Source organism: Arvicanthis niloticus, chromosome 2 (genome assembly GCF_011762505.2).
Source record: "Arvicanthis niloticus isolate mArvNil1 chromosome 2, mArvNil1.pat.X, whole genome shotgun sequence".
Classification (NCBI taxonomy): Eukaryota; Metazoa; Chordata; class Mammalia; order Rodentia; family Muridae; genus Arvicanthis; species Arvicanthis niloticus.
Window position 1 is genome coordinate 92875959 of NC_047659.1, and position 25068 is coordinate 92901026.

General features: G+C 41.2%; 1 protein-coding gene across 7 annotated transcripts in view; it reads right to left on the bottom strand.

The window, feature by feature from the left end:
• The window catches only part of Frmd5 (FERM domain containing 5), a 282263-nt gene that overhangs the window by 154317 nt on the left and 102878 nt on the right, over positions 1-25068 (bottom strand). The window contains exon 1 of one of the 7 annotated variants that reach the window (XM_076929622.1): positions 22420-22437. The exons of the other annotated variants lie outside the window; for them this stretch is intronic. The gene's annotated coding sequence lies outside the window, so the exon portion shown is untranslated. Of the gene's footprint in view, positions 1-22419; positions 22438-25068 lie in introns of those variants that run through there. 7 annotated transcript variants of the gene reach the window in all.

Genomic DNA, 25068 nt, shown 5'->3' on the forward strand with positions numbered 1-25068 from the left:
AAGATGGAAAAGTCTTTCCCTCCTCCCATCTCTATACTGGCAGATCCCAGAGCTGTTCAACATGTGTTAATACCTACTGTGAGCCAGAGATCAATGACCACTTGACTATGGATTTAGTTTAATTATTTAAAGCCAGGTCAATCAGCTACAAGTTGAACACCCTTAGTTAAAAATCTGAAATCCAAAATATCTCCATATTTACAGTTATTTGAGAGCTCTCTGGTCTATGCAAATATTCCAAAGACCCTCAGAAAATGTTTGCATGTGTACATGTGTGGTGTAAGGTACATGTGTGTAGGTGTGTTTGTATGTGTGTTTGCACACTTGTGGGTGTACAAGTGTACACAGGTATGTAGGAAACTTAAATTAGAACACTTCTAGTAGCAAGCATTCAGAAAAGGGACATTTGACCTTGTATTTCCCAGGATGCCTTGCTAGAGTCATCCAGCAAGGAGTAATCTCTTTGGCTGCTCATGTGTATTGGTCAGCCTTAATCAGCATCTTTTGACTTTCATATAGTTTGCTTGCTCATGTGCATGCTTTCCTGGAGCAGTACAAACTGATGATGCTAGAAAGCTTGTACAGGAGTGGTGGCAAAGGAAGACAGAAGCAGATGAACCCAGAGCTACATAGGAAGCAAAACTGAGACAACTCTGCTCTATAGGGAAAGGGCAAGACCTAGGCTTCTGGTTTTGCACAGCAGATGGATGCTGAAGAATAAAAAATCATTGACTAATTAAGAGAACACTGGAGAAGAACCAGGCTTGATGAGAAAGGCCATGCAGGTGGTTTGGTTCTATTGGATTTGATATTTCTCAGATACCCAAGTGGAGAAGTCAATAAAATTATCAGATATAAAAATCTAGGAGTTGATGGTCTGGGAGCTAGCTCAGTCCATAACATGCTTGCAATGTAAGCCAGGGGACCTGAGTCTGAGCCCCGGAAAAGCCAGGTGTAGTGGTATACACTCTAACTCAAGCACTCGGGAGGGAGAAACAGAAGGATCCTTGGGACACACACACACACACACACACACACACACACACACCCAAGCACTCCACCCCCAAAACTCTGGAGCTTGGGGTGGTACACTAATTTGATGCAGTTACTAGCTTTAAAGACAGTAACAGAAGCCACAATCACAAATAAGACAGGAAAAAAAAAAACACAAAATGGAGAGGGAGGGCGACTCCATTAAGTCACACTGTTTGATTGAACCACAGTCAGGACGAAGTGTGCCATGTATGCAAAAGTAAATGGCAAACTGTGGACACCAAATGTACAAGGTCTGTGGGTTGTAAATGTGACTTTTATTTGCCTGATGTAATTGTCATCTCAGAGGCTTACTGCTGAATAAGCTCACCCTTTCTAGTTCTTTCTTTGGCTGGCTGTTTTTCAACTCTGCTGTTTTGGTTCAAATTCCTCTCCAAGCTGACTGATTCAATCTGGCTTCTCTCAGCTTCTCACTGAATTGCTCTGCTTGGCCTCAAACTAACTGGCAATTTGTTCTAATCTTCTGGCTCCTTCTTATTCTCTGACTTCAGCTGCCTCTGCTGACCTGCTCTGAACTGCACTGAACTGCAGAAACTCAGGAAGGAACTCAATTCCACTGCACTGCACTCACTGCACTGACTCCAGACTGACTCCCTCTCTGTCCCTGGGCTCCTCTTAAATAGCTTCTCTTTCCTGTGCTGTTCCCATCAGAGTTGGGTGTATCCTATCTCTGATTCATTCTGTCAAATCTTTCTCTGATTCATCACTTTGCCCCTCAATTAGATGTCACTGTCAAGCAAGGCTGCTTCCTTCTACAAACTAAGTTTACCTTAAAGGTGTATACTAAGGGCACATCTGTATTTTAGCCAGAGGGAATAAAGATGTGTTGTGTGTCTGCATTCCAGCTAAATCACACAGACCTAGGTTTTTGGATGTGATCCCTTGCTAGAGCAGCCATATTGCTAGATTAAAATCCCCCTACAGTGGGTTAATACTACTAAATATGTATCTTATTAAAATACTGATGAAATATGTTCATGATTGTTCATATGCTCATATTCAACTATTTAACATGACGATCTAGACATGATTGTATACTGCTCACAAAACACAAAAACTCTGGCATTACAAAAGGACTAACAGCTGCTGCTGAGATGAAACACCACACTGCCTGGCTGCTGCTCCATTCTTCCAATTGTTGGTGGGAAATGAAACGCCCGTCTTCCATCTCATTTCCTTCTCCACCCCCCAAGCCATATGGAACAAGTCTTACGAAAAAAAAAAAAAAAAAAAACCAAAGCAATAACTTTATTGGAAAAAAAAAAAAAACCCTGCCAGATTTTACAGAATCTTCACATGCATAGCAACTAACTAAATGACAAAGTAACACCCCATCACAGAAATGATACTTGAATGAATGATAAAACACAATGCAAGCAATTATTTTATGGAGCATGACCATTAACTAGAGGCTATTTTCAAAGGCTATTCTCTAAAGATCTGAGTTAGCATCTCCACATGTGTCTCTAGGGAAGATTTGCCAGATATGCCTATTCCTTCTCTTGTTTTTTTCTTTGTTAATTACTGTGTCATTGTTGAGACCAGCAAGAAACATTACAGAGGGAGTGGAAAAGTCTTGCCTATCCTAAGATTGCAAATCACTTATATTCTGAAATTTTCTGGGTTCTGTCCCATTACTTCCAAGTATGGATGAAATCATTCAGGGTTTGGAATCATGCTTTCTGGTCTCTCCAAGTGGGAAGCATGAAGATGCAACTCAGAACCATGAGTTAACTCTCCAAAATGTCTGCTCATTGGTAATGGGGGAGGGGTGCCAAGCAAGTAAGCTTCCTCTCCCCGAGCCCATCCCTCTCCCTCGGAATTACACATGGCCACGCTGTCCACCCGATCGACAAGCCAGCCTGGAGTTTCACCCACGCACCCACTTGCTGCTTTTTAGAGTGTTTTACTTCTCATCCGCTCTCCTTCATTTTCCTGTTCTGGATTTGTTTTCTCCCAGAAAAGTTAACTTAGTCCCTCTCTTGGTCTTTAAGGAACTCAGGCAACTTTAACAACCAGGGATAAAAGGCAAAAAACCTTGGATTAGGAATTGCTATAGCTGGCTCTGCTACTAACTAGCTATTTGATCTAGCAACTAACATTCTACAATTATTAATTGTAGAATTGCAAATGTTAATTGAGCAATTAACATTCTGTAAAAGGGACAGAAATTAGAGGAAGACATACAAGACTACATGACTACTATAGGAATTAAATACCCAAAGCCTCAAATAACCCAAACATAAGACAGTCATTGTGAACATCCTGAAACTGTTATATCCCATTTATTTGAATTTATTTATTGATTAACATTTTGAATCAGCATTATGCATTATAACTACAACCATATCTTGGGTAAAATTCTCTTTATCCTGAACCAGGACCCGATCCATTCTTATCGGCAGCCAATGTTATTTGATATGTCACCATATCTTTTGCAACTTAACCAAATATTACAAATTTAATAAAAACTAGGCCAAGGAGTGACTTGAGAGCTGTAATCTGAATCTATTCTGAGAGGATGCTATAAAAACCAGAGTATTTAAAGATTGCTAGTGTACAGTGAAGGAAGCCATTTTCAAAATCATATGGAATGTTTCCATTTACAGGAAACATTCAATATCTTGAGAGAAAGAACGTAGATTGGTAGCTGCCTTGACTGGGAACAGGGGAATGTGTACCAACAGGTCTTCTCTTAGCAGAAAGGAAATGGTCTAAAATTACATTGTGGCAATGGCTGCACAGCTCTGTGACCTCAAGCAAAACCAATGAACTGTGTGCTTTAATGGTTAAAAAGACAATATGTGAATTATGTCTTTAAAAAGCTGCTTTTAGTTGGTGTGGTGGCACAAGACTTTAATGTCAGCATGAGGAAGGCAGAGGCAGGAGGATCACTGTGAGCTCAAAGCCAGCCTAGTCTACAGAGTGAGTTCCAGGACAGCCAGGGCTACAAAGTGAGACCCAGTCTAGAAAAAACAAAACTTTAAAAAGTAAAAAGAAAGCTTAAAAAAATATTGAATGTTTTCTCATAGGTTGAATCTGACCTTAACTATATATGTGTTTATGTGTATGTGTATATGCATATGTATATGTGAAAAAAGCAGATTATTTATGGGAAGGGAAGAAACCTGTTGCAGGAGAACAAGAGAGGTTAATGGGGGATAAATGTGAGCAAGATACACGTGTGAGTGATGCACAGGTATGAACACTGTCCTAAAAAAATACACTGTTTTGTACCTTAGCTTTAAAATGTAGGGAAAATCACTTAAACAAATACTGGGGCTGTCTCATTGTGAGGTGTGAGGTGACCCAGAGAAACAAGTGTTCTCTCCTAAGAGCAGCTTATGGTAAGAAGAATCACTTATAAGTTACATGTTTTTAAAGACTCTGAGGAGAGAACTACACAGTAACTCACTGGGTTTCTGCTTGACACTAAATTCTCCCAGGCAGCAATAGCTAGACTTCTGAGGGTCAAACTGCAGGAGGAAATTTAAGAATTTATGCCACTGGCCAGTTTAATGTGAGCAGCTTTAAAGAGACACATCTGGTAAGGCTCTCAAGTTAACAGCAGCCACCAGGTACAAAAGGGAACCAGGGAAAAGCAGGTCACTTTATTTAACTGAATTGTTTTGGAGGTGACCATACAAGGTGCTGTCTCGAGGACTCTACAGAAAAGGAGAATGTGAAGATGGTACCTGGATTCCCACTCCCCCTATGACATCAACATCTATTCTAGTAAAAGAAATTGAGAGCACATGACTACCACAGCGACAGATGAGCAGATGTGTCTGATTAGTTTTCAGATTAAAGATGTCTTCATAGAAGGACTCAAATTTTCTTTGGGCCTCAAATATCTGGGATTATCAATTGAATAAATTGCTGTATTCCTGGAAGACCAATCAAATGACTGCAACCCTGTATTATTATTATATATATTATATATATAATGCCTTCCTTTATTTAAAATAAGAGACAGTGTTAGCATGGGTCACACACCTCATGAGAGATTAAGGTGAAGCCTGTGTAGAGCTTAAATGTCCAGACATATCCCTGATTCCAAATCCAGAAGCAAGTTCTCTTTGAGACTAAGGGTTCAGAGCCAGCACCCGAATACTGGTCTCCAAGAATATCCAATGACACTGAAGAACCACAGGCTGCTCAGATGCTGCTCGGAGGAAAAGCTACTACTGCGTCATAGTTAAGGTTTCTATCCATGTGATAAACACCATGAGCAAAAGCAAATTGGTGAGGAGAGGGTCTGTTTCTCTTACAGTTCCATATCACAGCCTGTCACTGAGGGAAGGTGGGGCAGGAACTTGGAGGGAGGAGCTAATGGCATCCAGAGGCCATGGGTAGGCCGCTAACCAGCTTGCTCTTTGTAATTTGCTTAGCCTGCTTTCTTATAGAACCCAGGACCTCCTTCCCAGTGCTGGCACTACTTACATTGAATTCTCTCTGTGCTAACAGATGCTTATAGGCCCCTCACACCAACTATCAATCATCAATCATGAAAATGCCCTACAGATATGCACAAACCAATTTTATGGAGGCATTTTTCAGTTGAGAGTTGTTGCTTTTCTCAAATGAATCTAGCTATGTCAATCTGATAAAAAAACAAAAACCCAACAACAAACTAGCTAGCACAATCGACCCCTTGTCAATTTGATAAACACCTTTCCTTTCTTGTTAATCTCCCAAGATCTCGTGTTAATATTAATATCACAATACAAAATATAACTAACTTTAAAAGATCCAGAGCCATGAAAAGTTCAGTCTCTTTCTACCCAGTTTCTTTATCTAGTCTCTCTAAAATATCAAAAAAAACCTCTCTAAAATTCCAAAGCCTCTGTAAAATTCCAGTCTCTTAACTGTGTGCTCCTGTACAATAAAGAATAAGTTAAGTATGTTCTTATTCAAGAGGAAATACCCAGAGAACAATCACAGTCAGATCAAAGCAAATCCAAGTCCAGTAGTGCAAAAGGCTCAATGTCAGACCTCAAGGGCTTACTCGTCTTCTGGGCTCCTCTAAAGGCTCCGTTTCTCAGGCTCTGCTATTGTTAGCCCCCCTAGCTTGTCTTCTAGGTACAGACTAGCTACTTTCCACATGTGCGGCTGTCCTTGGTGGTCATCCCATGGCACCCACATCTCCAAAATGCTGGGGTCTCTGTTGCAGCTGGACTTTCACCAGCAGCTTCTCCTGGGCTCTCTTCCAGAACCCTGACTCTGTCACATGGTACCCAACCCAACTTCTGGCCATGATTGCTTTAATCCTGGGCCATCTAGGACTACTGAAGCTGTGCCTTCACCAGTGGCATGTCCTGACAGACTACAACCCTGCCACACAGTGTTGAGCCTCAGCTCTTCTCCATGACCCCTTCCTGCTTTCCAAATTAGCACCACCTGGTGACTCTTAACACATTACCAAGTTCAGCTGCTATCATGAGATGCAGCCTTGGCCTCCTACGGACCACGGCTAGGCGGAATGTAGATTGGGGGGGGGGGGGGAGGGGAACAGTCCCAGGTTTATAGTCCTCAGTAATGCTGGTCTCTTTTAAATCACGGCTAATTCTCAGCTCCAGCTAACCAGCAACAATTGTCTCAGTAAAGTGAAAGTTTTTTTTGTTTTTGTTTTTTAATTCAGTGGTGCTGATTTCTTGTTAATCACAGCAGATTCTTCAGATCCAGCTAATCACACACGACTTAATTCAAAATGTGACCAGCTTCCATGGACCCTATGATCTAGAATCTTCAAGGGACTCTCAAACTTCCCTATGAAAGCCCACAGGCCAGGCCTCCACTGTCTGCACCACTAACAGCATCCTTGTCTCCCAGGCTCCCACAGAACAGTCCACTGAGCTCTCAACACCCAATGAATGGATTTTTCTGGCCTGAAGTTCCAAAGCCCATCCACTGTTCTCCCAAAACAACATGGTCAGGTCTGTCACAGTGATACTCCATGACCCGGTGCCAAGTTCTGTCTAGGGTTTCTAGTGGTATGCTATAACACGACCAAGAACAAGCTAGAGAGGAAAGCATTTATTTAAGCCCACAGTTCCACATCAGCATCCATCACTGGGGAAAGTCAGAACAGGATCTTGAGCAGGGCAGGAACCTTGAGGCAGGAGCTGATACAGAGGTCATGGAGGAGTGTTGCTGACTGGCTCGATTCCCAGGGCTTGCTCAGCCTGTTCTCTTATACGATCAAGGACAATCTGCATGGGGTAACACGACCTACAGTGAACTGGGGCCTCTCACATCAATCACCAGTCAAGAAAATGCCCCATAGACTTTCCTATAGGCAGTCTTAGGGAGACTTTTTTTTTTTCAATTGAGATTCTCTCTTCCCAAATGACTCTAGTTTGTGTCAAGGTGACAAGACTAGCCAGCATACACTGACTTGGGTGACAGCATCTATAAACACACAGAAGGAAAAGACAGGAAGGTAAATAGTGAGCTGTCAGGCAGCAAACAGACTGGATACAGAAGAAGACGGGAAACTATGACAAGGTAGGCAAGCCAGGTACAGAAGAAAGCTGGTTACGAAATAGGAAGAAAAGAAACCTGTTCTACAGTTTAACAAGTAGTAATTAGCTTACATACAGCTCTTCAAAGCAGGGGAAGTGGGAGAGGGAGAGAGGGAGGGATGGGGAGAGCCAGTGCATGCAGGAATGCCTAAGGACACTCAGAAGTCTGCCAACTAAGCAATACAAGAGCCCAGGGGAGAAGGGGCTGTGGCAGTGAGGGACTCTGTAGTGACAAACGGAATCAGTCAGCTTCTTGCCCCCTACCATATCTGCTTACACCACCGAACACGACCTACACACGACCTCAGATTAAGGAAAGATCAAACTAGGATAAATGTTTTATGTTTTTAAATACCTTTAAAACTTTAAGTCAAAATACGTGGGGGCATAGACTATCAAATCCATAACTGTACACACATTTACATGAAAAATTCAAACCACAGTATCACAACTATGTTTTATTTGGCCAAAAAGATTTGTTTCCTGGTGATCTAGATCATTAGAAATTTCATTCCAGGTCGGGACAGAAGGATGACCTAGTGAAGTGAAGGCGATTCTATGAGGACAACCCAAGGAGGACAAAATCAGACGTAACTCAGCTGCATGGAAGAACGGAGAAAGGGGGGAGGGAGAGGAGGAGGGGGGAGGGGAAGAGGAGGGAAAGGAGGGAGAGGAGGGAGAAGAGGGAGAGGAGGGAGAGGAGGGAGAGGAGTAAGATCATCCTTAGCAAACCAACTTCTCCAATCTGAATCTGAGGAGACTTTGATAAAGAGCCTGCACTGAGACAGAAACTGAAATAGACCCCACAAGTAAAGATTACTTCACACTCTGAAAATATAGCACTACAACAGAGCCAGGATCCCTGCAAGGGCCCATGACCTCAACAGCCATGGGCTTTCACAAGATTTGAGTCTCTCTTACGGATTAAGCCTAAATTACAAGAAAGCAGTTGGCTATTCCCACCCCCAACAGTAAACAGACACGTCTTGCCTGGCAGGCTACCCTCGGCCCCCTAACAGTGGACAGGCACAGCTTGCCTGGGAGGTTGGTATTGTAGTTCACAGAGTTCAAGCTGGGTAAGATTGTGATGACATTTTCTGTCACCAAGAAAACTGCCCACGACTGGGAGCTTACAGCTCAGTTGCAGCTTTTTGTCTCTGCATCTTGCAATCAAACTGTACTGTCTTCAGCACTAGGGTATTAGCATCTAGTTCTCAGGGGCAACCAAAGTGAGAGAGCTTGGGGGAGGGGGCTTCGCTCATTGTACTGCTAAATGGACATGATGTCAAACTGACGTCTGAACATTTATACCAGTTCACAGCGCCTTGGTTGGAGAAGCTTTTGTTTCAAGTGGGTGATGGTTAGTGTTGAGACTCAATGACTGGTCAAGATGTTGGAAAAACGTGACCACTGGGTGTCTGGCCCTAAACCATGAAATGCTGTCTCCTGGTTATGACATGGTTGTTGCCCCATAAGCTCACAGCAGAGCCTAGGTGCACAAATACGGGCTCATTGGCACTCCACTGATGGGGGAAGGCCTCATAAGACATCTCCCAGGAGCTGATGGTAGCACAGGGTTATAGGGGACATATTCCATGTGTAGGTACTGGTACATTGCACCAGTTCAAGTATATAACCCCCCACAATCCATGCTTCTCCAAGCAATCCCCAATTAAATGTAGTGGGTCACAAACAAAAAGTAGGAGGGAGACTTGAGAAAAAAAGGAGATTTGATAGGAGAGGAAAAGGAACAGGATAACGTGTGTGTGTGTGTGTGTGTGTGTGTGTGTGTGTGTGTTCCTGCTCATGAAATTATGAAAACAAATTTTAAAAACATATTGGCTCAAGAAGGAACTACTATGCTTCTGGGTACCTAAGAAAAAGTATCCGGTCTTCAGCATAAACTTTCAAACTGCAACATTCTTTCCCACCTTTCAGCACGCAGTCTCTCACCAGGCAGAGCCTCTGCTTTTGATGAGCTCAGAAGAGAGTGCAACGGTGGGATCCTATATTTGTCAGCTATTGACAAAGACACAGGAGCAGGCAAATCTGTGCCTTTCCACTCTGTACTTCTTGAGAATGACAGGTGTAACTCTGTTGTTTGCTCTTCCCACAGTATTCACAGGTAGACATGCTATTCTCTTGATATCAGTTACTCTACTTCTTTCCCTCTCAGCTAAGTCTTGGGGCAGATCTGTGTGACAAGCTTTGAGTCACTGGGAAGCAACTGTGATTTTGGTATAGGCTTCTACACACCATAATGCCTACAGGTGCTCCTAGAGGCCCAGTCTTAAAAACGCTGTAGGGTGGCCCCAGGCTTCACCAAAATAAAAAGCAGTAAAGGTGTAATGTCTGTCACTATTGGTCTGACCCTTTTAGCCTGAATATTATCATTTACATCTGTACTCTGAATTATTTAGTGCTTCTTGTAGGTCATAAATATATGATTACCTCAGCCTATCATGTCAATACAGTTACACCTGCCAATGGAGAATCCCATAATATTTGATGCCTGAACTAGATTACCTACTTTTCTAAAAGTAGTCTTATTTGTTATATTAGAATAAGCTGAGAGGGATGTTAAAGGCTCTTTGCTTTATATTTTCAGCTTTTGCCAAGGTCTTCTCTAATGACAAGACAAATTTATATCTAGCAAGCACTCCCCCACCCCACTTCTGATACAAATAATTGAATCCTCCACTTCAAAGGCAGTATGCAAATCACTCACTGATAAGATGACAAGTATAGAAACACAAGTGTCTGGGGACAGACTGAGAGGGACGTGGCTGCCAGGATGTCAAGTTGTGGGGTCCATGGGGAATATGGGAGAACAAGTTAGGTATATACACAGCAAATAGTATACGTAGTCCTATTATAAAACACCCGGCCATGAGTCACTGTGCTACTGCTGCTGTGAATTTGTTGTTGATTTTATTGGTGCAGATAAAAATTATTTTCTTATTTTTAAATGCATTTTCATTGTTCAAGAAACCCCTTGGGTACCAATCAATATCTTTAACATGTACATGCTTACAGAAAATTCCAAAGTTTCTTCTTCCAGGAGTTTAATTAGAAACATGCAGACTACACAAACTATTTGTTCACAGTTTTCATATATCATGGGGGATATGGAGATATCATTGTCCACATTAAGACTAGAAGATACACTGTTTCTAAAGAAGGAGAGTATCTACTTCCTATCCAAGTGGATAGAGGAGACTCAGGCAAATGAGAAGATGGCTGGTGGGTGACAGGAAGCCTGTTACTGTTAAAGGAAGAAACAAGTTAAAGGGGCTAATGACCCTTATAGAATGGACCAGAGCCAAAGATATCAGAATTTTACCACCGTATTGAATGATTAACTCAAAGTATTTTTAAGATTTAAATTTCAGATATCAAACTGTAAAACAATTAAGAATGCACAGGAAGCAAAATGTTTGTCAGTCTGGGTACACAGGACTGCATCGTCCTGAAAACTTCAATGCACAAAATGGGGGCTCCAGTGTGCAAGACATACATGTCAGAGCAGATTAAAGTCCGAAGCAGACAAGCAACTCAAACAAATGCAACAGCAAGACATAACCCGATTTTAAAATGGACAGGGGACTAACCTCACGAGACGTTTATTGAGGAACATAAAACCAGTTAGGAGATAGATGAAAAAATGTGAACCATCATCAGAGAATGTAAATTAACCTACAGCGAGCTCTCATTTCACACCGCTGCAGTGGCTAATATAAAAAGGGAAGACATTTTAAAAGACAGACGACCCCTCAACTATCTTTTGCTTCCTGAGTGAGTGCTGCTTATGTCTATCTCTCAAAACAGCAGCATTTCATTTAGGCTATCAAAACTTCCTGCCGTATATTCATATGTTTATGTAACACCAAGAGCAGCCTATGGTAAAGCCCCCAAAATGAGCCAATTTCAGTCCATGTTATTGAGAGAAGAAGTTTTACTTTTGAAACTGAAAGGTTGGCTGGGGGCACAACTCAGGGGTAGGCACTCGCCTAGAGTGCACAAGGCTCTGGTTTCTCTCCTCAGGTCTCCAGAAATACACCAAAATAAAAATTCAGCTTGTTAAAGTGAAAAGATGATAAATTATATCATCAATGTAGGTTCAGCCCCTCCCTTGGACCAGGATCTCTTTGTAGTTCTTCCTGTTGTTTAAGTTATCTGAAGGAGGGGGAGGGAAGGGGAGAAGGCAGCAAACCAGAGGGGAGTCAGTGATACATAAGTATGGGACTTCTGTAATGGAACTCCCTATTGTGACATTAAATGTTACTAAAATGCAGAAAAAGGCATCAGATAATCCCACAAGAACCAAATAAGCAGAGTGACAGATTAAGTCCTTGGCATTTGATTTAGGAAGGATTTCAAATAGGTCAGGAAGAGGCGGGACTCTTCAGTAGCTGGGCGAGCCAATAGCTTACTGCAAGCTTTTTCCTATTGGTTTATAGAGACATAACTCACACAAATTGGTCTTTAAAAAAATTGAGTACAAAACATATTTCTGATACTCTTCTAATTTGATAATAGACTGTGAACATCTCTCCTAGCTAAAAATATATTTATCTACTTATTCTTATTAGCAGCTACAAGGTAGTCCACTGTACAATTATACAATGATGTATTTAAGATACTGGAAAATAAAAATAGAGGCTGGCAGGATGGCTCAGCAGGTAAAGGTTGATGCTAAGGAGTCACATGATGGAAGGAGAGAAATCGACTCCCACAGTTTGTCCTCTGACCCCCACAATAGTATCACAGCACAAGCAAAAGCATGCACACATGTATGTACATATGCACACGTGAGTACACACACACACACACACACACAAACACACACACACACAATTATAACGATTAATTTTAAAAACTTGAAAATAAACTTTTCCCAGAAAGTATTTAAATTTATATTTATTTTTCTCACTCAATAAATGATGGTGTTTCCATATAAAGAAAAGCTTAAAGGAAATGATACTCCATTCTTCATCTCCCTTTAGAGTGCCATAAAATTTGGAAGAATTAAATAAGGAAGAAATCTTCCTGAAATAATATAAAAAATTACACAGTATTCTCTCATTGCTTCTATTTCAGATCTAATTTTTAGAACAAGAAGTAACTATGTTGAGTATCCAAATAACAAATATATCTTAAGTCCCAGAATTTAAAGATTGGTAATGAAAATGATGTAATTCCTTGCACACAGGAGGCTCTGGGGATGAATGGCTTTTGGATTCCCACACCATAATGAATGAACACCAGCTGTGGGTACAGCATTCTGGGCTCACTGCACAATAAAAACAGAGACAGGATGGCACTGCACACATACCATGTGCACAGCTTGGGTCTCATCTGCACCACAGAGGACACACAGTTACTGAAGATGGTGGTACGATGGGTAAGCGAGTCAGGCCTTGGAGGCAGACGGCCTGGGGTCCAGCCTTGGCTCAGCTGATTGTGTGCCTTGCGTGAACCACTAAAGTCTCCTTTTATTCCCTTTTAATATGTCTCACAAAATTGTCATGGGAATGAAGAGACATGATGAATATATAGTGTCTTTTTGTTTTGTTTTGTTTTGTTTTTCAAGACAGGGTTTCTCTGTGTAGTCCTGGCTGTCCTGATATATAGTGTCTAAGGTAGTGTCTACTCCTTCATTAGCATTCAAAACAATCACAGGGACCATTAGTACTAGTGTTACTGAACAATTATTATTACAGATGAAGGGTTCCTGTTAGGAATAGAGTTTAATATATATATTTATTTATATGATGTGTCAAATAGCCTTATGTATATAATCTTGTAGAAATAAGGAGTAATGTGGCAGTTTTCAACAACTTAAATTTAGAAGTCAATTCAAATAACTCAGAAGATAAAATAATAAAGAACGTGACTTTTTCTGCTCAGACTGAAGAACTAATACAACAAAATTATTCCTCAGACACGCAGCCCAAACAGGTAAATATTTAAACAATTTTCCTTATTTGAACACCCAGCAGAGTCAAGAATACAAAGCATACAATGAATAAAACCTCATAAGCAGGTTGGCTTAAGGCGTTTTAATATAAAAATTCATAACTGCATCTATCCTTAAGCCTACACAGATTTAGTCATGATACTGATTTTAAAAGTGTTCTTTAGATTTATTTTTACTCTGTGTCTTGCCTACAAGCATGTATGTGGCACCACTCCTTGTTGCCCATGGAGGTCTGAAGAGGGCATTAAATGCCCTGCAGTGGAGTTACGGTTGGTTGTGAGCCACTGTGTGGGAGCTGGGAACTGAACCCAGGTCCCCTGCAGCGTGAGCTCTTAACTGCGGAGCCATCTCTCCAGTACCACGACAGATTTTCATGACTCGAGTGGGGATCTTTCACTAAGAGCAACATAAAAAGCCATCGAAGAGGCCACCACAGCAGTGTCAATAGGATGTAAGCTGTAGACTGACCTACATTTGGAAATATTTTTAAACCGTAAAGGTCAGTTCACATGTGGTGCTCTCTGGCTTACAAACTCCTGCAACTCGCCATTCTCGGCTCTGCACCCAGGAGGCAAACATAGCGCCCTTCACATTGATTCTGGGCCAGCCATCAGAAGAGGTGATTCAGTCTGGCAGGGGAGGTGACTTTGCTTTTTCTATACTGGTCTATATTTTTAACCCTTAGCATAAGCTCAGCAGTAGAGCCGCTGTTCTTTTCAGTCTCCTGATTGCTTTTCAAAGGTGCTACTGACGTTCAGGAAAAGGTTTTAAACCTCAGCACTTTTGCTCACTACCCAGAATGCAAGTACCTTTGTTTTCTGCCTAATCTTTTCCAGACTCTTCCCCGTGGATGTGGGTGCCTGGATTCTTGTTTTTAATCCATATTAAATCAGTAATACTTCATCCCCTCCCACCCCACCCCACCCTACCCCCAAAATGTCAAGAAATACTCAAAGCTCTGGGATCATCAGCTGGAGAGGATCTGGGAATGAGTAAGTCTCTAGGCTGTATCTTAAAATCTATTTTATATAGCTATAATGTAGGATAGCCTCACAGAATAATGGGGGGGGGGTCATCACAAATAGGATTTAGAGATTGGAGAGTGCCCTCTGGTGGAAAGGAAGAGTCTTATCTAGACTTTCCACAGGAAGCCAGGCATTCTTGGGCATCGTGGAGCAAACTAGCCAGTAAGAGGTCAGGGAAGAGGTGTCCAGAGTTGGGGGAACATGTCAGAAAAGGGAGAGAAAACAATTCTAGAACTAAAGTGTAAAAAGCAGGGATAGGAAGAACCAGGCAGAAAAGAACATCTAAGCATAACTTTGGGTATACTTTTCGTTTGTTCCAAGAAGGATCTTGCTGTGTATTTCACACTGGTCCAAACTCATTGTGCCCTGGCTTCAGCCTCCTTCCTGAATTCTAGCATCACAGGCAGTGCATATACGTTGGGCTTTGTCTTGGGGTTTTACTGCTGCAAGCATGAACAGAACCATCACAGGCTTTTTTTTTTTTTTTTTTTTTTTTTAATTTTATAGTATGGTAGAGACAAGAAAGTAAAAATTCTGAGAAATTTAGCAAGCTGAGACAAGTTAAGGAATTTATAACAAAGAACCTCAGCTTTCCTAGGGAGGAAGGTATATTAGTTCATCTCTTCAGACTAAAGGAACTAGGGAGAGATAGATACTCCTCCATGGGAAAAGCTTAGAAAAATGTGCACGGTCAGATTAAAAATGGGGCAAGCATTTGTCTTCAAAGGACAGTGTCTTAGTCTGGTTGGGCTGCTACAAAAATACCCAAAGCTGGGCAAGTTATAACAGAATATATGTACTCTGCAGTTCTGAAGGCCGACAGGGCCAACATCAGAGCATCAGCAGGGTGGTTCCTCCCAGAGGAAGACCATCTTTGTTCTCTGTGCATTTTCTCTCCCAAGTGCCTCTGAGTGTCTACCATAAGGGTAGAGCTTTCAGTACCTAGTCACATCCCAATGTTCCTACCTTCTGATACAGTAACACTAAAAATTAAATTACTAACTAAATAAATAATTAATCATTAATTAAATAATTAATTTCTAACATAGGAACCATGGAGGAACACCAATATTCATACCCTAATAGATGACATTAAGTAAGTGAAATACAAGCTGGACAGTGGTGGCGCACGCCTTTAATCCCAGCACTTGGGAGGCAGAGGCAGGCAGATTTCTGAGTTTGAGGCCAGCCTGGTCTAGAGTGAGTTCCAGGACAGCCAGGGCTATACAGAGAAGCCCTGCCTCGAAAAAAAAAAAAAAAAAAAAAAAGAAACAAAACCAAAAAAAAAAAAAAAACCAAGAAAGTGAAATACAGGGCATATCATATCTCTGAGAACAGTGTAGTATCCAGAACATATAAAGAAATATTACAGCTCAACAACAAAAAGACTGTCCAATCTAAAAATAGGTAAGGGATTTAAGTAGCTATTTCTCCAGAGAACTCTAGTGGCCAGTCAGTCAGCACATATAACAGCCCTCAACAGCATCACTCAGTAGCATTAGGGGTCAAAGCCAAGGAGAACTGCTCTTTCACTAGGGTGTTCAAACACAAAATCAAAGTAGCCACCATATAAAATATGAGTGTGAGGACGTGAAGGCTGGAACTCTCATACATGTTGGTGGGGTATCAAATGCACAGCAGTATCCGCAGATAGCTTACCAAGGCTCCATGCAAAGTCACCATCTCACCCAGAAACTAATTTCATTCCTAATACACACCCAAGAGGAATTCAAACACATGCACCAAGGGGCTGGGACCGGAGCCGGGGCCGGGGGTGGGGGGAAACAGAACAGAACTAAAGTATATCTATGGGTTGAGGAACCACTCAGTAGAAGAAAGAACATTTACTTGGCATGCCCACAGCCCTGGTTTCGATCCCCAGTACCACAAAGCCCCAAAACAAACAGCAAGAAACAACCCTGGACACAAACGCATATGGCAGCATAATTCACAGTCACAAAAATATATATAAATAACATTCATCAACTGATAAATAGATAAAATACAGGGTACACACAGAATTGAGTACTATACAGCCACAAGATAAATAACAACTAATATATTATACAGCATGAAAGAGTCTTTAAAACACACTAAGTAATAAAGCCAAATGCCAAGGGTCACATATGACACGATAATACATGTACAAAATACCTTGGAATACAGGCAGGTTCACAAAGATGGGCTGGGAAATGAGAGGTGACTGCTAATAGATACGCTATTTCTTTGGAGAAAGGAAGAAAACATTTTGAATTTACATACTGATAATGATTACCCAAGTATGTGAATATATTAAAGTACTGAAATATTTATATTACTGATTTTCACAGTTTAAACAGGTAAAAATTTCTACTGTCTTTAAAAAGTTTTTAGGCATCAGTGAGTCTAGAGAACCTTCATTTTGTTCTACAACTACTTTCCCAAGCTTCTACAATAAGTCACATAAATGAGGCTGTGGGGGTTATGGCAAGCAGGGAATCGGGAAAACAGAGGAGTCCAAAGTGTGGATAGCATGCTGCTATAAATGATTGCAGGATTGTTCAAAGCCCACAGTAAACACACAAACAAGCTAATTAGAAAATGGACAAAGCTCACACACAGCTATTTCACCAACAAGGATATATAGCCGGCAGATGAAGGCATGAAAGGAAGGCAATTCATTAAGCATGAGGAATGCAAATTAAAGCCCCTGCCCAGGGTGGGGCTGCAGCTCGGTGGAAGAACACTCACCTCATGTGCACAAGGCCCTGAGTTCAATCCTCAAAGGCATGAGATACTTTTGCACATCTGTCAAATGGTTAAAATAAAATAAAAACAGCAACAACACAAAATGCTGGCAAAGATGTGAAGAAACTGGGACATCCACACTGCTGGTGGAAAAGGATGAAGGTATAGATGCTCCAGGAGGTCATTTGTTGCTTTCTTATAAAGTTACTACAAAATCTAGCCATCCCCACCAGACAGATGAAGACTCCTATTCATAAAACTCCTTTATAAAGTTGCTCACAACAGCCTTAGAGACAATAGCTGAAAAACAGAAATAACCCAGCCATCCTTGAGTAGGTAATACTTAAACCCATAGAAAACTTGTCAATAAAGAGAAATTAATTACTGATACAATGGCCTAGATGAACCTTGGAGGAGGTTTCTGAGCAGAAAAAAATTCCAACAGCCTATATATGGAACAGCTCCTTTCTATACCATTCTTTAAAAGAAAATGTTACAAAGTTTGGAAACAGATGAGTGATACCAAGTATCAGGGCTGCAGGGCGTGGAGAGAGGAAGGTGTTGGTGGAAAGACATAAGAAGGAAACACATAGTAATAAAAATGCCCTGTATCTTGTATCTTGACTGTGTCCATGACAGCATCTTGGTTGGGATGATGTACTATGGGTTTGTAGAATGTTCCCAAAGACTTTATTGCATAGAGGAAACTGGATACAAGGTATGCAGGGTCTTTTTATATGATCTCTTACAACCACTTATAAATCTAAAAATAGCTTTAAAAAGTCTCTCTCTCTCTCTCTCTCTCTCTCTCTCTCTCTCTCTCTCTCTCTCTCTTTTAATGTAATTATTTCAGAAACAGCTTAGGTTGAATGGGAAGCAAAGGGAAGCAAGGCAAGCCCAGTCCCACAGGTGGTTTTCACAGTCACTATGAGTGCGGGGAACCGAATCATCCTCAGCCAGAGCCTGATTAGCTCCTAAACAGGGGGCCATCCCGCCACTACTAAAACTTTAAAAACAAAAACAAGATACTTTTCTGTTGCACAGCTTTATAACTAGCATTTTTAAAATTTCACATTATTAGCACTTCATTTTTTTGGGCCTAAATGTAAAAATAAAATAAAACCAGCAACAACCAAATCCCTGTTTCATCAGGAGTCAAGTGTTTTCTCCTGCTGGACCTCTCAGCTATGGTGAAATGAAAGCTCGGAATGGCCCTGCTCTCCACACCTCCTTTTGTGGCCACTAACTGACATTAGGAAATAGGAAGGCAGGACAATAGCAGGGCAGGGGGCAAGTGGGCCATAGTGGCAGAACCGCAGCCTGGTGGCTCTGATCACCTGCCTGTGCTTCAGCTCTGAAAGGCCTTTCATTTTCACAGGACGCATGGAGACATTTATACTGCACACACTGAAGAGAATGCCAAGGGCTGCAAATGGACAAGGCAGCCTACACATGAAAAAATTAGTACCACTGTTTCCCTCTCAACAGAAAATCATAGAAAAAGGGGAACAGTAAGAAAAAACAAACCTGGTGGGCACTTGGGCTTTGTGGGGCTTTTTGTGCAGAAGTGATGCCCAGTGACAAGCTGAGGTCTGGGCCCTGCTAGCCAAGGACTATGACTCCCACTGCCTCGGCGGAGCTTTTGCATCTGCGATCATAGACACGCATTAAGTTTCAATATAAAATACTAAAAGTTTGGCTTCTTAAAAAATTATTGGCTTTTTAGTTGAGTAAAAATAATTTATTGACTCTTATTATATAAAGACTCTTGTTAGAATGTGAATTTGCTTTGATTTTCTGTACAGCACAGCATAATCGGAGGCCGCATTACAAATGTCCTTGTGGTGAGTTCTCCACACAAAGACTTGAAGATGATCTAGCAGCAGACTCCAGAGGCCTTGAGCCTGCTATTAAAAGCTGTTTAACTGCAAATATACATCTCATTGGAGAGGTATCCTCTGCTCTACCTGGCTAATGGAAAATGTGCAAATAAATTAACTGTACTATGGCAGAAAAAAAAGGTGTTAGATGCTCTGCAGCTAAAAAAGTTAGGAGACTTCAAACTGTGACTTTGGTATAATAAGCAAATATCCAGCCACCAAGTATGCACAGCCTTCTGTGTCACAGGTCCAAGGCTACCACACAGGAACAACCTTGAGTGAATCAAACTGTCCCAGATAAAATCCAGGAGGGCCACTGGATGATTAAACAGGGCAGTTAATGCGATGAAATTCACTACCAAGTAGACCTGTTGACTGACTCTTAGAAGTAAATTCCAACATAAGTCACTAAGGAGGAAGAAAATGATAGTTTACCTCACAAAATATAAATTGTAACGTAGCAATGAAAGATGTATGTTTAAAAAACTTCATATAAACACTCTCTCTCTCTCTCTCTCACACACACACACACACACAAGATTTTTAAAAATGACTTCTTTAGACACAGGTACTTAAATTTGGGTGGGGCATATACAAGCTTAAGAAAAATCAAGCTGTGACACTCACTTGAAATGTTTTCTTTTTATCCGAGAGTATTTAACATGCAAACTCAACATGCAAACACATGATGCCCTAGGGTTCCTCAGTCATTGTCACCACCCTGCCCACATCTGTGCCCACATCCTGGAGACCATCTCCTGCTCGTGGTGTTCAGCCTCCATTTCCAGCAAGGTCTGGTCTTTACTGGAATTCCTGTTCTCTACTTCTCCACAGCCTCCCTTCAGGGGAAGGTCCTGGGTTACTTCCTGGGGATTCTACATGTTAATGATGGGAATGATTTACAGTTCAGAGAGTCAGTTTCTGTGTTTCGAACATCCACAACACCCCTCCAGCAGAAGTGACCTTTGACCTTGGCTTAGTTTTAATCAACTAGTTTGATAAAACCAGAAAAAATGAGACCCTGGCCTTAAAAAGCCCAGCCTGCTCTTTAAAATCTTCTGTATCAGGTAAATGGTAGATTTTGATGTTATATGCTCCGTTTCACCCAAACTCCTATTCTCCAGTTGCTCATGTTCCCACGGAGTGAAAAATGTCAGCTTTCACAGTGACAGCCACATCATTCGGCTCACTGTGTATCTCTTTCATAAATGCAGCATCCAAGGGCTTCTACCCATGTGCACCCCGTTATCAGTGATGTGCCACTGGTCCAGAGCCCTCTCATCATACAGGGAGCATTCAAACTGCTCAGCAAGGTAGAAGATAACATTAAATCGGTCCTCGTAGTCAATGGTGTCTCCATAACCAGGTGTCCACCACCACCTGAGGCCCCAGGGACAATTCTGAGTGGAGATCAGTCAGGAATAGGGTGCTTATGAGACCATCAGGTGTGAACTCAAATCCCAAATCACTGAGGGAGGTCTCTCTCTCTCTCTCTCTCTCTCTCTCTCTCTCTCTCTCTCTCTCCCTCTCTCTCTCTCTCTCTCTGAGCTTCATTGGGAAAATTTGCAAGTCCAACATAGGTAGAAGTTTCTGAATTTACAAGCTGAGTTGGAAGTTGCTTAGACATTGTCTTGATTTTTGTTTGTTTTGGTGGATCCACCAACACTAGTCAAGGAGTCTGCATTAAGCGATATTCTCACATCCCCTTCTTTTTCAAACTTTTGGTGTGTGGGGTGTTTGTTTTGTTATGAATTACTTTTAATGTTTGTGTTTCTTTTTTTAAACTTAATGGATGGGTGTGTTTTTCATATGAAGTAATTGTTTAACATTTGTTAAAATGTTTAAAAAAAAAAAAAAACTTCTGCTGTTTTAAATTCAATTTAATGAACTGTCCAAGGCTAGATTCTAACACCTTGCTTTATGGTAAGTTTATAGCTTATACCATGTGGGTCTTTTCTTATAAAATGCAATCTTGTTCACCCTGGATTTTGTTGTGGGGCTTGCTTTGTTTTTCTCTTATTTGACTTTTTCATTGTTTGTTTCTGTGGTAATGGGGCTTGGGCCTGCGTGCTGCCCAAGTAGTCTCCCACCCAGCTATATATACTCTGAGTGTCTTCCTCAGCTTACAGTACCCAGAGTTGAGTTTTAGAAACTAAGTTCAGTACTTCATATTTATTTATGGTTAATGTCAACTTTAGCTCTGTTCTATTATTTCAGTCTATGAACCTACAAGTTTTGTGCCATGTATTAATCAAATCATGGTCATATTTTTAATAAGAAAAAATTTAAGCCTTATTACCTACTGGTGTACATACCACTTGTATGAGAAAGGGTTCCTTATAGTAGCTGTTTTGTTTTTCATATTTAAGATTTCCTTAAATGTTCTAATTGCACACACAGACAGAAAATATATTTCCTCATCAGTAATAGTTGAATGATTCTAAGACCTAACAGTTAAGTGTGACATAAAATAGCCGAGACAAAGAACAAGACAGAGCCACCAGTGTTCTTTCTGGGGCTGTTGGGTAGAGAAGAGCCCTCTCCAGCTCTCTGCCAAGTTCACACCTTCCTGCTAATTGTCACAGTGGTGACTGGATGCCTTTTATTGCTATTTAAGAAATTTTGAAAGACAGATACACTATCTTTCCCTAGCAAGACAAAAACAGATTAAAGATTTGATGATGGAAGTTTGTTGCTACATGTAGATACACATATACATCATATGTTTTAAAAATAAAACTCTGGGTATCAGAACCTGCAATGCTACATCGCTTTATGTTGCATCAATGTCCATATGAGGGCTGTGTTCTCAATTCCGTTACTTGGATTTTGATTCTAGACGGTAGAATTTGTCTCTTTGACAGGTATAGTTTTTCCAGTTTTTGCTATGAAAAAATTTTGTCTTCTATAAAGTATACCTCATAAATTCTAAATAAAACGTTCATCTTTCAGATAAATCATAGTATTTACCTCCCCAATGTATGATTTCCTCATGTCTGAGTCATGCTCTTGACGCCAATATGCCACAGAGAGAGAGATTCGTGCATTGATCTGAAGACTGTCTGCTACATGTCCACACAGGACTGACTCTTTTGAAGCAATCACATTCTATGAACCACCTATTACTATGCTGATTTAATATTCAACAGTGGAGAACATCACAGATACGAGATCTGCATCCACTTCAGATTCACTTCAGACTCAGATATGCAAATTCTGCATCCACTCACCTGGCTCTCTTGGTAGAGATCCAGCCCTATGTTTTTCTAAAGGTCTCACAAAGGCCGCAGATGTCACTTTTTGAGGGCTGGCCAGGTTTCAAGGTAATGACTTGCACCCTTTGCAGACCTCCTGGGAGAGGGAATGTCTTCCTAGAGAAAGGCAGGTCCTCTAAGACATTTATCCATTTGAGAAATGTTAAACCTGGTAAAAGTTTGCAGTCTACAACACTACATACAGTGGAAAACATACAGTGACAACATATATAATTATAAGTGAGATAGAGTATTTGTTAGGATGGAAATCTACTTATAAAACATAGCATTAATTCAAACACTATCTGTTCTTTAAAAGGAGCCAGTGCTCCAGTGCTTCATTCTAGAAGAGCCCCGCCAGACCCTTCCCTCCACACTCACATTCACTAGTGGCTATATGGGAAACGGGAGTCAGTAGTTTCAGCTCTGCATTTAAGCCATTCCACTCTTAATCACTAGCCTGTTTCTCTGCACAACGAATGGTTTATATAAGGCTGTTCATTTTTAGTCTCAGTGTTCAGAGTCACAGGAGTCCCTCAAAAAGGAGTGGTAGGACCTGGGAAACATCACATGCTTTTGATACACAACCCAAGTAAAATATCTTTTTTTTTTTCTACGCCTGAATTACAGTACTAACCCATCATGATTTTCCTATATTGATCAGTCATCCTAGCTAGCTTTTATCAATAAAGTTAGGAAACAAATGAATTATTATTTAATCAATATAGAACTGTAAATCATTCAAAATACTAGGGCACGGAAACAGAAAATTCTTTTAAACAAGGAAAGCATAGAACGAAGTCATTGTCCTCACAGCCAGTGAATACTGTGAATGTCTCTGTTCCTCTAAAGACATAAAGATTACACTGGCACGGAGAAGTCCGTGGCCACATCTTAGTCAAGGGGATGGTCTCATGGGCATCTTCCTGACACTATCTGGGACATCTCTATTTCTTTGTTAATGGGGGAGTTCTTTTACATAAGAAATGTTTAAAATTCCCCCATGGAGGCATGATGCCTTCAGCCTGCCCTGCAGCAGAACGGTGGGTGGCTTGGTACCATCACTGGTATTTCACGGGTCTACATTCCAGATGTCAGTATGTGGCACACTGTAAGGAACGGAGCACCAGGTCCTTTCAGCTCCAGGCTGAGGCACAGACCATCTCAGTACATGTGGCTCCTGAAGAGGCAAGAGATTCTTTGTCTTGAATGTAGAAAATGAATTCTTGCTTCTTCCATGTAGTAGATTTCTTTAAGAAAAAAAAAATGCAGTCAGGCTTTGAGGCTTTCTAGACATGGCTGGTCTGAGAAAGAGCCATCAGAAGTAAGCCGTCCTCTCACTGACTCACAGACAGGGCCAGATAGGAAATGAGCTTTGAGCCAAACAGACCTCAACTGCAAATTCTAAAGTGGTGTCAGTTTTAATGGAAAACAAACAAACTGTTGCCAACAAGAGGATCCTGAACTACTAAATGGTCACATTCATTATGGCATTAAAGAAGGGTTCATTGCTTCCCTAAAGCACATGTTTTCCCTCTTAATTTAAGGAAGTGCAGTCTTGACATCTTTTATAATATATATTTTATAATATATATATATATATATATATATATATATATATATATATATCCCACTCCATATAGCTGCTCAGAGGTGGGACAAATACAGAAGGCTCCTTCTAGATAGTGCTTTTCTTACAGTCCAGCACATCAAAAACACAAATGTGGTCGTTTCTATAGAAGTCTCCAGACTTCTCTCCCATGGTCTCAAGCTATTTCCTCTACTTGACCCATTCTTTAACAAGTTTCATATAGAAAAGAATGGTCTGATTCCTCTCCCCCCTCCCTATATAACATACTCAAATTCAGTTATTCTCTTTCCTGAAAGAAGTAGGAGCATGTAAAAACACAAGTGTTAAGGTTTGGTCTTTTGCTATCTATTAGAATACTAAATACTAGCCCCCAAGGCCTGGCTGCCCCAGGGGCAAGAGAATCTGCATGTACAATGTCACCTTGCTCTTAATTTAAAACTAAAGATGCCGACAACATCCCATAGCTGGGCAGAAGAGACGTAGGTGTGGGTTCAGGGTTCCTGGCCTTGGAGTCTGAGGAGAATCAGGAGATGGGGAGAGAGCAAGACACCATGGGGTAAGAATTTTCAAAACATGGGCATGAGGGCTGGCCAACTGAAGTTCATAGCAGCCCAGATGGAACACAGCAAGTTATAATTCAGGGTTATTGATAGGGAAGTAGACATAACAGCATAGAGGGTAGATATCTGCCCAGCTCTAGTGCTGATTAAGGCTTATTTTGATAGTGTCTTTTGTCCAGGGACTGAATGATTAAAGGCGGGTTAAAAGCCCCCGGATTGAGATGAAATGATTTCTACAACACACGAGGCCTTACAGACGGTGAAACACCAGAGATGCTGAAAAGCTCCATGAACACTGAGGAGGTTTCATAGTCTCTAGGCCTAACATGATCCCTCTTAGAAGCTTCTCTCAGCTGAGATGTCTAGAAACGGACAGCATAGACTAGCGCACAGCTGTCACCAGAAATCTCCATTCAGCCATTGCTTGTGTCCTCAGAAGCACCAGGCACATCTGCTTGTCTGGCACAGATCTGC